This window comes from Chrysemys picta, chromosome 21 (genome assembly GCF_011386835.1).
Source record: "Chrysemys picta bellii isolate R12L10 chromosome 21, ASM1138683v2, whole genome shotgun sequence".
Taxonomy (NCBI): Eukaryota; Metazoa; Chordata; order Testudines; family Emydidae; genus Chrysemys; species Chrysemys picta.
This window is the reverse complement of record NC_088811.1, coordinates 16797488-16809705: the sequence shown is the minus strand read 5'-3', so window position 1 is coordinate 16809705 and position 12218 is coordinate 16797488. Positions and strand designations below refer to the sequence as shown.

At 49.2% G+C, this 12218-nt stretch overlaps 1 protein-coding gene across 10 annotated transcripts in view; it reads left to right on the top strand.

Moving 5' to 3' along the window:
- Positions 1-12218, top strand: part of ARHGEF10L (Rho guanine nucleotide exchange factor 10 like) — a 195690-nt gene that overhangs the window by 45462 nt on the left and 138010 nt on the right. The window contains exon 1 of one of the 10 annotated variants that reach the window (XM_065575084.1): positions 9867-10077. The exons of the other annotated variants lie outside the window; for them this stretch is intronic. The gene's annotated coding sequence lies outside the window, so the exon portion shown is untranslated. Of the gene's footprint in view, positions 1-9866; positions 10078-12218 lie in introns of those variants that run through there. 10 annotated transcript variants of the gene reach the window in all.

Genomic DNA, 12218 nt, shown 5'->3' with positions numbered 1-12218 from the left:
TGGGCTTGGGGTGCATTTTGGTGGTTCGTTGCTGTAGTTGGCATTGGAACAGGTGGAGGCCTCCTGGTGCTTGTGCCTTTCCATGTCATGATAGATCTTCTTCAGTCTCATTTGGAAAGACTTGCGCATTGAATGTAGGGAATCAGGTACCTGAATCCGGGAGGATAGAGTATCGCACACAGTGTATGGCAATGGGCTTACTAGGGGTATCTTTACCATTGCCCCCTACTGGTTGGAATCAGAACTGCTCAACTGAGTGTCATAGCCTCTAAACTGCCCCCAGTGAGGGTTCTCCTTTAGCTCAGATGGGAGGAGCCTAGACTTTTGGAGCAGTTTGATCCAGGAAGGTCTGCGCATTCGTGGATTGACCATAGTCCAGTGAGCCTGCATTTACAAGCATAAAATTCAGACATCCATTGGAAGCTAGGACCCTCTTCATTGATTCATTTAAAGGGGTGGGCCTCTCAGGGGAATGGGGTGTCTATAATACAGATAGCAAATGATAATATAAAGCAGATACAAATATCCAGAAGAGGAGTGAAAACACACTCCTTGGCTGGGAAGTTATTCCAACTCTAGGGCTAGGGAGCGGAGTTCAGAGAGAGAAAATATCCCTGGCTTCTCCTTCCCAATAAATCACTGTTAATATATTTGTGCAGACAACAGGCCCTTTGCAAAAGCGCTACTGAGAAAGCATCTGTTTGTAGGATTCGTTTTCAAGAGCGTTCCTAACGGGGTCGAAGTTATTGAGTTTCAGTCTTGCAGGAAAGAAACAAATGGATTTTTTTGCCCAGGTAATGGAGAATCTGGACTTATTTTTAATCTAGGATCTGTCAGATGTGTTTATTTTTGTGCCTTTTGGTTATTTACAGTAATAATAAAATATGCATTTGTTTATATAGCCCCAGGGTACTTTACAGGCTGGCGTAATAAAAAAATATCCATCATGGGGTCCTGTTACCAACACCCTGTTGCCTGCATCAGACGTGCAGAGGGGTGGCAAAAGTTGCTGAGAATGACAAGAAAAAGTGAAGCCAACTATTTAGACCCCAAGAAAGCGTGCACGGAAATCTGGGGCAGCCGCTCTTTTATTCCACGTGGTTTGAGACGCTTTAGCAATCCCCCTTCTTCTGTCATGAGTTACTTCCACACACAAGCAACTCTCTGTCTTGGACATCAAAGCCAGTTTTTCATCGGCTCAGATAGCTAACCTCTGGACCACGCTTCCTGTAGTGGCCTTGTGATTGATTGATGCATTGAAAGGTCCCTTTCTTGCAGGCTGAGGGGATTGAATCTACAGCTGTCAGCTCCTCCGCACCCCGGGGTTGACTCCTTGTGTTGTTTGTCTCCAAACATTCCACTGGGTTTGCTAGGCACGGTCTTCCACAGTCCGTCTTTCACTGGACGGTGTGTGTCTGCCTCTATTTCTGAGCAGCATTCCCGCTCTCCTCCCCTGGCCAGTGACACAGGCAGGCAGGCAGGCATGGGGCTTCTCTGAGTTTTCCCTGGTTGGTTTAACCAGCGGACCCGCTCCAAAGCCTGTTGAAGTCAGTCAGACTCTTCCCATTGCCATCAAAGGCCTTTGCATCGGACCCTGTCTAAGCTGAACTGATTGTTTAGTTCTGGAGACTCATGTGATGCTCACCTCACGCCACAGAAAATGCAAGTTTGGTCTGGGAACGAGCAAACTAACCCAACTAGCGACTGCCACGTTGCTGATTGGGCTCGTCTAGGCCAGTGTTTCTCAACCTTTTTGATACCAGGGACCATCTTGCTGGCTTCCTAAACTGTGTGAGGGAGATCTCCGGGACCAGCGCCGGTCCACAGACCGGTCGTTGAGAAGCACTGGTCTAGATGATTTGTTAGTGCGCGGCATGCCAGTGTGTCAATCTACCCTGCAGTAACCTGCCGTGGGCTAACTGGCTCTGTGCACTCTGCTGTCACGTACTAAAGGTTCCATAGAGTGCTGTGATCTGCCTGCTTTGATTAACTCCCCTTCTTGCTGCATGCTAACCGTTCATCTAGACAATCCCAGCAGTATTGAACCCGGCCCTGTCTGCCCAAGGTTTGCACCGCTTTAGTTATGCTGAATTAATTAAGGGCAGGTCTGCACTTAAAACACTGCATTGGTGCAGCTGCACCGGCGCACCGCTGGAGCGCTTTAATGAAGACACTCGAAGCTGACACGAGACCTCCCCGAGAGACGGTAGCTATATCAGCGGGAGAAGCTCTCCGGCCAACATAGCTGCTACACTGGGGTGTTAGGTCAGTATAACTACGTCGCTCAGAGGTGTGGATTTTTCTCACCCCTGAGCGAGGTAGTTTTACCAATATAGGTCTGTAATGTAGACAAAACCTAAACTGGTTCCGTTAAGTTGGTGCAAACTCCTTTGTTGATGCGCTTATTTCGGTTTAAGAGTGACTTATTTCGAGCGTCTCCAAGAGCAACTTGCACCAGTTTAACTTAAACCATTTAAAAAAACAATTCAGTTAGGGCAGGTCTACACTACGGCAGGGATCCACACTCTGAGATTAATCCATTGGCGGTCGATTTAGCGGGTCTAGTAAAGACCCGCCAAATCGACTGTAGATCACTCTCCAATTGACCCCTGTACTCTACCCCTGACAAGAAGAGTAAGGTGAGTCGATGGGAGAAAATCTCTCGTTGACCCCCCCGCGGTGTAGACCCCGCGGTAACTCAACCTAAGGATACGTTGACTCCAGCTACGTTATTCATGTAGCTGGAGTTGCCTAGCGTAGGTCGATTTATCGCAGTAGTGTAGACATAGCCTTAAACTGGTGCACAAAGCTGTGTGGGTGCTCTGATTTCAGCTTCAGGGCTTGTCTACACTTGAAAATTAATGTGGATTAAGGTAGGGTGTGAATTTAAAGCACAATAGCTGTTCCTGATTAACTCAATGTGTGGGCACTTGTATTCCACTAACAAGAGCATTGTTCCTGCTAGTTTAACCCACTTTGAAGTTAAAGTGAAACTGAACAGGCACAAGGCACTGTTGTTGTGGAGTAAGTGTCAACACATTGAGCTAATCTGGAAGGATTAGTCAGGAGTGCCTCTATATGTAGACACGCCCTAAGAATTGTTTATTTTGGTTTTGCTCAAGTCAATTTCTAATTGACTTTAACTAATCTGAAGTAAGCTTGAGTCACACTGAAATAAGACTGTCCACACAGCCTTGTGTGCTGGTTTCACTAAACTGGTTTCAAATCATACCCAATGCAACGCTGCATGGTCATGAGCCCTGTGATTGAAATGCTGGCCCTAAACATTTTGGGCCTGGTTCTCCCCAGCTTTGTACCCTGTGTCATCACCTAGACCTGGGCACCACAGGTGTGGAGTGCTCCCGATGCTGGCAGTGAGCAGAGAATCCTGATTTGGGAGCAATATTTGTGCCTACTTTCCACGTACCCCTGTATGTGGAATGATGACACAAGATCCCAGGAAGGGGAGAATCAAGCCCTTGGGTTCCGTAGGGAAGTTGTGGGTCTAGTGGATTGAATTGGAGAATCCACAGACCTGGATTCTAATCCTAAATCACACCTGCTGTGTGACCATGGGCTAGTTTGGGCCTCTCTTTCCCCTCCAAGTCTTTGTCTATTTTGACTGTAACCTGTCTGTCATTGTGTTTTGTACAGCACCTTGCGCACAGTAGGGCCCTGATCCTGATTAAGATCTTTATGTGCTACAGTTATAAATAATTATTTCTTTATTCTTAATCGTCTGAATACCCCGTCTCTGCATCTCCGCTGCCTTCTGTCTGCTTTCTGAGAGCTGCTGTACTTCCCCCAATCTCTTGCCGCCTCTTCCAGATGCGATGAAGGAGCCAGGCTGCTCTTGGTGCATTGCCCGTTGTTTGGTAACGTTAATTTCTTCACCACCTGTTCTGGCGCAACCCTTGTAGTTCCGTCCAGGTTTCTCCTTTCCTCCCCTTGGAAAATGTATTTCTTTTCACTGGCATCAGCTTCCCACCCTCCTCCTGGCAAACACGGCAACTTCCGCTTTCTGCAGCGACAATTCCTTTTGCAGTTAAACCGCTCTCGCTGACTCACTTGTGGATCCTGCATCTGCCCTCTAGCCACTCCTTGCTCTGTCAGAGTTTGAAAACTTCTTTCTTTCCACTCAAGGTAAAATTGACTTCTGTGCAGTGGGCCAGCCCAAGGTCAGTGCATCACTTAGGTCCTTCTTATGGTTGTATTCACCCTCAGTTGGTGCATGAATCTGGCTGGGCAGTTGCATACTATACCGCTTATCCAGCCTTTATTTATGTTAACATGCAGTGATTTCCCTGTGTAATTTCCAGAGGGGGCTGGGATTGTCTGTCTTCCTTCTACATCTTCCTTTCAGTCTCTCCTTCTCCGGAGATGGACTTTGTTGTATTAATTTCCATGGAATAAAGGGGCCCAAGGAGTCAAAGATGTTCAAATGAGTGAAATGTCCAACATTAAACAGTTTTAAACAAGTTTCGGGGTTCAGTATACAGAGACCTCAGCCTACTTGGTATTAAGGTGACCAGATGTCCCAATTTTATAGGGACAATCCCGATTTTTGGGTCTTTTTCTTATATAGACTCCTGTTACTCCCCACCCCCGTCCCGATTTTTTCACATTTGCTGTCTGGTCACCCTACTTGGTACCATGGCAAACACCCCATTAAACATCTTTTTAACCTGTTGTCGCAGATACGGAAAAGAAAGAAAAACAGTTAAAGCCTTTGAAATGTAAAGGACTAAGTAAAGCTTTTCTTTTCGCTGTATTCCATGTTCCCCTTCCCGAGGCTGTAGAGAGTTTCTCGAAGAAATAACTCCTTGTTTGACAGCTTTTTAGATGGTATAAAATATGTGAAAAACGCTGTCTCTGGGGAGAAGGGACGTTAGTTGAGATGGGCTGGAGCTGTGTTTTGTCGTCTTAGGAAACAGGATCAGTCTTTAACAACGAGCCAAACGCACACGAGGGAAGAGAAAAGAACAGCGAAGATAGAAAATGCAGCTTCTGTCTTTGGGGTGGACTCTCACTTCTAACCTCACTGCTGGAAAAACGCAGGCCCAGCACATGGTCTTATCACTCCCTCTGAGAACTTGTACCAGCATCAGGCTGCAGAGGGCCTTGCTTTTAGCTGCCTTTCTGGCCACAGGCTTACAGCAGTGCTGAAAATAGACAGTCTTGGTCGGCTAAGAGAGAGGGCAAAAGGAGAGAGATGAGCTAAGGTGGGGAGGGAAAAAGACACACAAGGGTGTGTGTGTGTGTGTGTGACAAAGTCTCACATTCCAGGGGGTGTTTGGGATTCACCCAGAGGCAGTCGAGATGGGGTGTCACTTGGGTCCCTCTCTTGGCCTGGTCTAGTCAGGACATCTCTTGGAATCAGCATGATGAAGGCCCAGCAATGACCCGGTGGATCCCAGGAGACGGGGGTGTTAATTCCCTCCCCAAAGTCTTTTCTTTTTAAGAACCCCAAAAGGGAGCGGTGTGTGGAATAGCCCATCCCCTCATTTTGTCCATTAATTAAGCCTAATTTCTGACACAACAATTTACCAGGAAGATCTTAACGCAGCCCCTGAGTTACATCACAGAGCAGGGAGCCTGTCTGTCTCCCTTTTGCATCTTTTCATAGAATCATAGAAGATCGGGTTGGAAGGGACCTCGGGAGGTCATCTAGTCCACCCCCCTGCTCAGAGCAGGACCAATTCCCAACTAAATCATCCCACCAGCGTTCATTGTTACCGGTTATTGTGACCCTTTACAAACTTTTATCCTCTCTCCTGCAGTTGGGCTCACAAGCTGGGTACGTTTGTAGGCCCAATTACTACAACAGCTTGAACTTCCAATCCCCGAACTGAGTGCTGGGAGAGTTCGGGCCCAGGTCTGCAGCGTTGAACCCACCTCTGATGTTGACAGTCTCTTGGCTTGGTTCTGTCAATGTTCGCTACCTTCTCTAGGTGCTTTGAATCTCACTTGCATCTGAAGAAGTGAGGTTCTTACCCACGAAAGCTTATGCTCCCAATACTTCTGTTAGTCTTAAAGGTGCCACAGGACCCTCTGTTGCTTTGAATCTCCCTGACAGCTGAGGGACTGATTCAGCAGAAGCAATGCACATTTGGCAAGGGCTTTTCTCAAAGGGTCTTGCGGCTAGCTCCTCAGCGGGCGTCAGTCAGTTTGCACCAGTTGAGGATCTGGCCCCATATTTATAACCGTAATGCTGTGAAGGTTAATACACGTAGAACAGAGTAACAGAAACTCTCCTGGCCTGTCACTTCACCCCACTCCACTCCTATAAGCCTCGCCTTCCCAAAGGTATCCTCTCCCCTCTATCGAAGAAGCAGTCATTATACATACAACCTATAAGAGGAAAGCTTAACCCCTTGGCCACAGGAACCAGGTAATGCCCCTCCCCAATCAGGTATCATTTCTTTAATACCTGTGTATTGTATACTTCTCTGTCCATCCTCCATCAGCGGTGCATATTGCTAGATGGAACATACAACACTTCCTTCTGGAAGGTGATGTCTCCTACTGACCAATCCAAGAGACAAACTGATGTTTAAGGTCACTGCTTCCTGTCCTGTCTAAATTCCTGCCACCTGAATCCAACCCCCACACCGAATGTAAACACTTTTCTTTCTATCTTAGGTTATAGCCCCCTCATCCTTTTTAAAGCATTTTTCCTCACAACTCCTCTGTCATCTCCATTTACCGATGATGAGCTGAGGCCTTGAGAGACTGGGTGACTTGCCCAAGGGCATACAGTAAGTCTGTGGCAGGGAAGCTCTTTGGCATTCTAGGCTAGAGCTGGAACCATTGTACCACCCTTCCTCTTCCACTCTTGTGACCTTTCAGCTCTTGTCTATTTCTCTGGTATATTTCTGATAGGACGTGGCCAACCCTGAGCCTAGGGTTTCAGGCAAGGACATGCCATTGGTTAAACGATGACGCTTAGCACCTACCCAGCGCTTTTCATGTTTACTGGTCAAACAGCAAGGCCAAAATGTGGCCTTTGATTTGGGGCATCTCATTTTTTTGGAAGCCCAACTTAACATGCCAGGAGTCCTATTCTCAGAGGTGCTAAACTTCCCCCACCCAGCTGACGCCCGTGGGAGCGGCAGGTGCTCGGCAGGTGCATCAGGCTCAAGGTGTTTCAAACTCAGCAGCCAAAAAAATGAGGCATTCAAAATCGGGGACCATTTTTCGCCTCACCGCCCCGCTCTAAGGTAGGGAAATATTAATACCCCCCATGTGCTGATGGGGAAAGCCAGGCAGAGAGGTGGAGTGATTAGCTACAACTTCACCCACTCTGTGCTCATCCCTCTAGGCAGCCCTGTAAATGCGTGTCATGGCCGCTAGCATATACCTTCCCGATGCACCTGATCTCTGTGCTTTTTGGACCCCTCGCTGCGCGTTAAGATGTTTGAATTGATTTATCCGAGGTGATCCCTAGGGATCGTTTTCAGAGACATTGGCTTTATCTTCCTGTGCCTGAATTTTGCAATCCAAAAATGCGAATGATAATAATTGTTCATTTGTGTTCTTAGTAGCACTTAGGGTCCTGGGGCCCCATTGTGCTGGAAACTACAGAAACACAAGTGAAGAGACAGTCCTTGCCCTGGAGAATCATAATCCTTACCCACCTCACAGGGGAGAGGGGGTGAGACTTAATTAATCCTACAATGCTAGGAGATGCCACAGAAGTGCTAAGAAGTGGGCTGTAGCCCACGAAAGCTTATGCTCAAATACATTTGTTAGTCTCTAAGGTGCCACAAGTACTCCTGTTCTTTTTATTAATAGTAATGGTGCTGATGATGTACCAGGGATGTCCAGGAAATGGATTTGTCCAGCCACATGCAGCAAGCCAGGCTTGTCAAGGAAATTGGCTTGAATGGTGTGTTACTATATACCACACGTGTCTGGTATTCCTGCCCTAGAATCATAGATCTATGAATAGGACACAGACCTCCTGATTCCCAGCCCAGTACCCTATCCACCAGACCAGCTGTTCTCAAACTGGGGGACAGACCCCTTTTATTGGGGGTGTGTGTGGACAGAATAACAGAATATATTCTAGTGGGGCATGAGAAGCTTTAAGGAAAAAAAACCACACAGTCGCACATTTTACCCACAGCAATGAATAACTAGCAGAACGGATTCCTCCATATCTGGTCCTCAGATGGCGCTGTGCATTTTGATGGATTTCTGTGAAGCTTGCATAGCGTTAGGGAATGGGGGTTATTTAGTCTGCAGAAGAGAAGAATGATGGGGGATTTGATAGCTTTCAACTACCTGAAAGGAGGTTCCAAAGAGGATGGATCTAGACTGTTCTCAGTGGTACCAGATGACAGAACAAGGAGCAATGGTCTCAAGTTGCAGTGGGGGAGGTTTAGGTTGGATATTAGGAAAAACGTTTTCACTAGGTGGGTGGTGAAGCACTGGAATGGGTTACCTAGGGAGGTGGTGGAATCGCCATCCTTAGAGGTTTTTAAGGCCCGGCTTGACAAAGCCCTGGCTGGGATGATTTAGCTGGGAATTGGTCCTGCTTTGAGCAGGGGGGTGGACTAGATACCTCCTGAGGTCCCTTCCAACCCTGAGATTCTATGATTCTATGATTATACAAAGTCGTTGCCATCTGTGCGTTAAGCCGTTTGCTACGAGGCCGTGTGCACACTTCATTGTGAGCACGGACCAGAATCACAGTTTTGCTTTTGCTCCTATTACAATGGTTTGTTTGGTTAAAAAATAAACCCCAACAACTGAAGTGAAAAACAACGAAGCTGAAACTGATGCAAGTGAATATCGGTAAATGCACTTGTGTGGCGGGGAGGTGGGGGGGATATAAACTACTCCAGATACAAAGAAGGGGGGGTGCAATCAGATACATTTGAGAACCACGACATTGGACCATATTGCCTCTCTACAGGCACTGATGGCTGCTGTGAAGCCCTGTCCTGGGCAGATACCCGATTGTCCTGTTCTTAACATTGGCAATACACCTCTACCCCGATAGAACGCTGTCCTCGGGAGCCAAAAAAATCTTACCGCGTTATAGGTGAAACCGCGTTATATCGAACTTGCTTTGATCCACCGGAGTGCGCAGCCCTGCCCCCCGGAGCACTGCTTTACCGCGTTATAGGCAAATTCATCTTATATCGGGTCGCGTTATATTGAGGTAGCAGTGTACTTGTATTCCTTGTATATGGAGTCATACATCAGTGATTCTCAACCCGGGGTCCGGGGGGCCATGAGCAGGTTTCAGGGGGTTTTCCAAAATAAACCAGAGAGCAGGGCCAGCATTAGACTCACTGGGGCCCAGGGCAGAAAGCCAAATCCCGAACCCCGCTGCTTGGGATTGAATCTGAATCCTGAGCCTTTCCTCCATGGGCAGACGCTGAAGCCTGGGCAATTCGGCTTCACGGGGCCCCCTGTAGCACAAGGCCCTGGGCGTTGTTCTGCTTGTTACCCCGTCACACTGTCCCTGGCTTTTAATCTACTGAAAAACAGGTGCTGTGGCATGGGTGGGCCGTGGAAGTTTTATAGCATGTGGGAGGGAGGGCAGGGCGGGGGACTCAGAAGGACAAAGGTTGAGAATCCCTGATATAAATGATCTGCTGGGAGGGAACGGGTTAACTCGCACAAGTCATGCTAATCAAGTAAAGCTCTGAGCAAGAGGGATCTAGTAGATTTCTCTGGTAGATTTCTCCTCTGTGGTAATTGTTTTAGATCTTCTGCAACCCTCTCTCTGCACACGCCCACACCGTTGTCATGGCTACCAAAACAGCCCCAGCTGATCCAGCTCCAGCCACGTTCGATCAGGCTGGTGGCATTGGCTCGAGCGGGTGAGCAGCGCGCAAACAGTTTGTGCAGCCGCGCACGGCAGCATTGCAAAACCATCCGGCGCTCGGGCATTCTTCCCAGCGGCTCTGCGGCCTGCCGTCCAGACAGCTCAGGATGCCTCAGCACCAGTAAAAGCTGGAGGCCAGCGGGAAGTTGGGGTTACAGCGGGACTTTCCGTCGCTTGGGTGGAGCCCTGCCTCAACACAGGGCGGGGAACGTCGGAGTCACAGCTGAACAGACCTGGTGAGGCTGCAGAAAACTTGTTTTGAACTAACAGGGGAGCTGTAGGGACACCCTGGACTAGATGTATCAGAAGGGGTAGCCGTGTTAGTCTGGATCTGTAAAAAGCGACAGAGTCCTGTGGCACCGTATAGACTAACAGACGTATTGGAGCATAAGCTTTCGTGGGTGAATACCCACTTCGTCAGACGCACGACTGGACTAGACGGACAGTAGCACCTATAGAAACAACGAGGAGTCCTTGTGGCACCTTAGAGACTAACACATTTATTTGGACATAAGGAAGTGGGTTTTAGCCCACGAAGGTTTATGCCCAAATAAATGTGTTAGTCTCTGAGGTGCCACAAGGACTCCTTGTTGTTTTTGCAGATACAGACTAACACAGCTACCCCTCTGAAAAAAGTAGCCCTGTGTGATCTGCCGGCGCCCTGTGTATCGTCAGTTCCACTGTACTCCAGCTATAGTCAGTGTGATGTGCCGGCATCCTGTGTATCAGTTCCACTGTTTGCAAGGTACAGTCAGTATGACCCTGTGTATCCTCAGTTCCACTGTTCCCCAGGTACAGTCAGTGTGATCTGCCGGCGCCCTGTGTATCATCAGTTCCACTGTTCCCCAGGTACAGTCAGTGTGATCTGCCGGCACCCTGTGTATCGTCAGTTCCACTGTTCCCCAGGTACAGTCAGTGTGATCTGACAGCACCCTGTGTATCCTCGGTTCCACTGTTCCCCAGGTACAGTCAGTGTGATCTGCCGGCGCCCTGTGTATCGTCAGTTCCACTGTTCCCCAGGTACAGTCAGTGTGATCTGCCGGCACCCTGTGTATCGTCAGTTCCACTGTTCCCCAGGTACAGTCAGTGTGATCTGCTGGCGCCCTGTGTATCCTCAGTTCCACTGTTCCCCGGGTACAGTCAGTGTGATCTGACAGCACCCTGTGTATCCTCAGTTCCACTGTTCCCCAGGTAGTCAGTGTGATCTGCTGGCACCCTGTGTATCCTCAGTTCCACTGTTCCCCAGGTACAGTCAGTGTGATCTGCCGGCGCCCTGTGTATCCTCAGTTCCACTGTTCCCCAGGTACAGTCAGTGTGATCTGCCGGCACCCTGTGTATCCTCAGTTCCACTGTTCCCCAGGTACAGTCAGTGTGATCTGCTGGCGCCCTGTGTATCCTCAGTTCCACTGTTCCCCAGGTACAGTCAGTGTGATCTGCTGGCGCCCTGTGTATCCTCAGTTCCATTGTTTCCTGGGTACATTTGCTTGCGTGGGTCTTTCAAACAGCAAGGAGGAGAGAAAAGCATTTTAAAAACAGGAAAATGTGACTGTAAAATTGTAAACATTGGCTGTGGGTGGGGGGGCCTGTGGGGCAGGTGTGTTACCCGAAACTCCTGTCAGACTTTTCTTGACACTGACTAGATTTCAAGTCGTCAGTGTCCAATTAATTTAATGCTTTCGTGTTGCTGCGGGGAGGCCCTGACACGATGCAGGGGGCAGACACAGACTCCGCCGCCAGCCGAGCGAAGACTCTGCGTGAGGTCTGTTGTGCGCCTTGTGGATGAATCTCGTAGAGCCGGGCGCAGGAGGTTCGGTCCTGTGCGGGGATGAGATCAATAGGGGTGGAGGGCTCCGCACCATGGAGGATAAACATCCCTGACAGTTGGCTCATTCCTGCCCCGCAGCCCCCCTGCTGTCCCCGTGGTGGTCCTTTTCACGGTGATGAGCTCCTCTCCCTGCTCTTCCTGTCCACACCTCCTCAGAGAGCTCTGCAGACACGGCATTCCCCGCTGGCGATCCTCTCCCTGGTGCTCAGAGCCACCAGGCTTTCTTCCTAGGCTCCCAAGGCCCGGCCTCTGCCATCCTAGCCCTGAGCATTTCCCCCAGCCCTGCCAGTGCATCTCGCCCAGAGCTTTCTAACCAAGCTGCTGCCGGAGGGTGGGGCGGCCTCCCTGGCAGAGCAGTCCCAGGCCGGATCCCCAGCACGTCCGTGGCACCACACACGGATCTGCGCTGTTCAAACGAGACTTTCCGGCCGGGACAGAGCTGGGTTAAAAGGGAAGTTGGGTGGACAGCGCAGTCCAAGAGGAAATGAGCCAGTTGACTTTTGCCTGGCTAATCCCAGGCAGGGCTGCGCTCCTTCCGTATCTATTCCAATA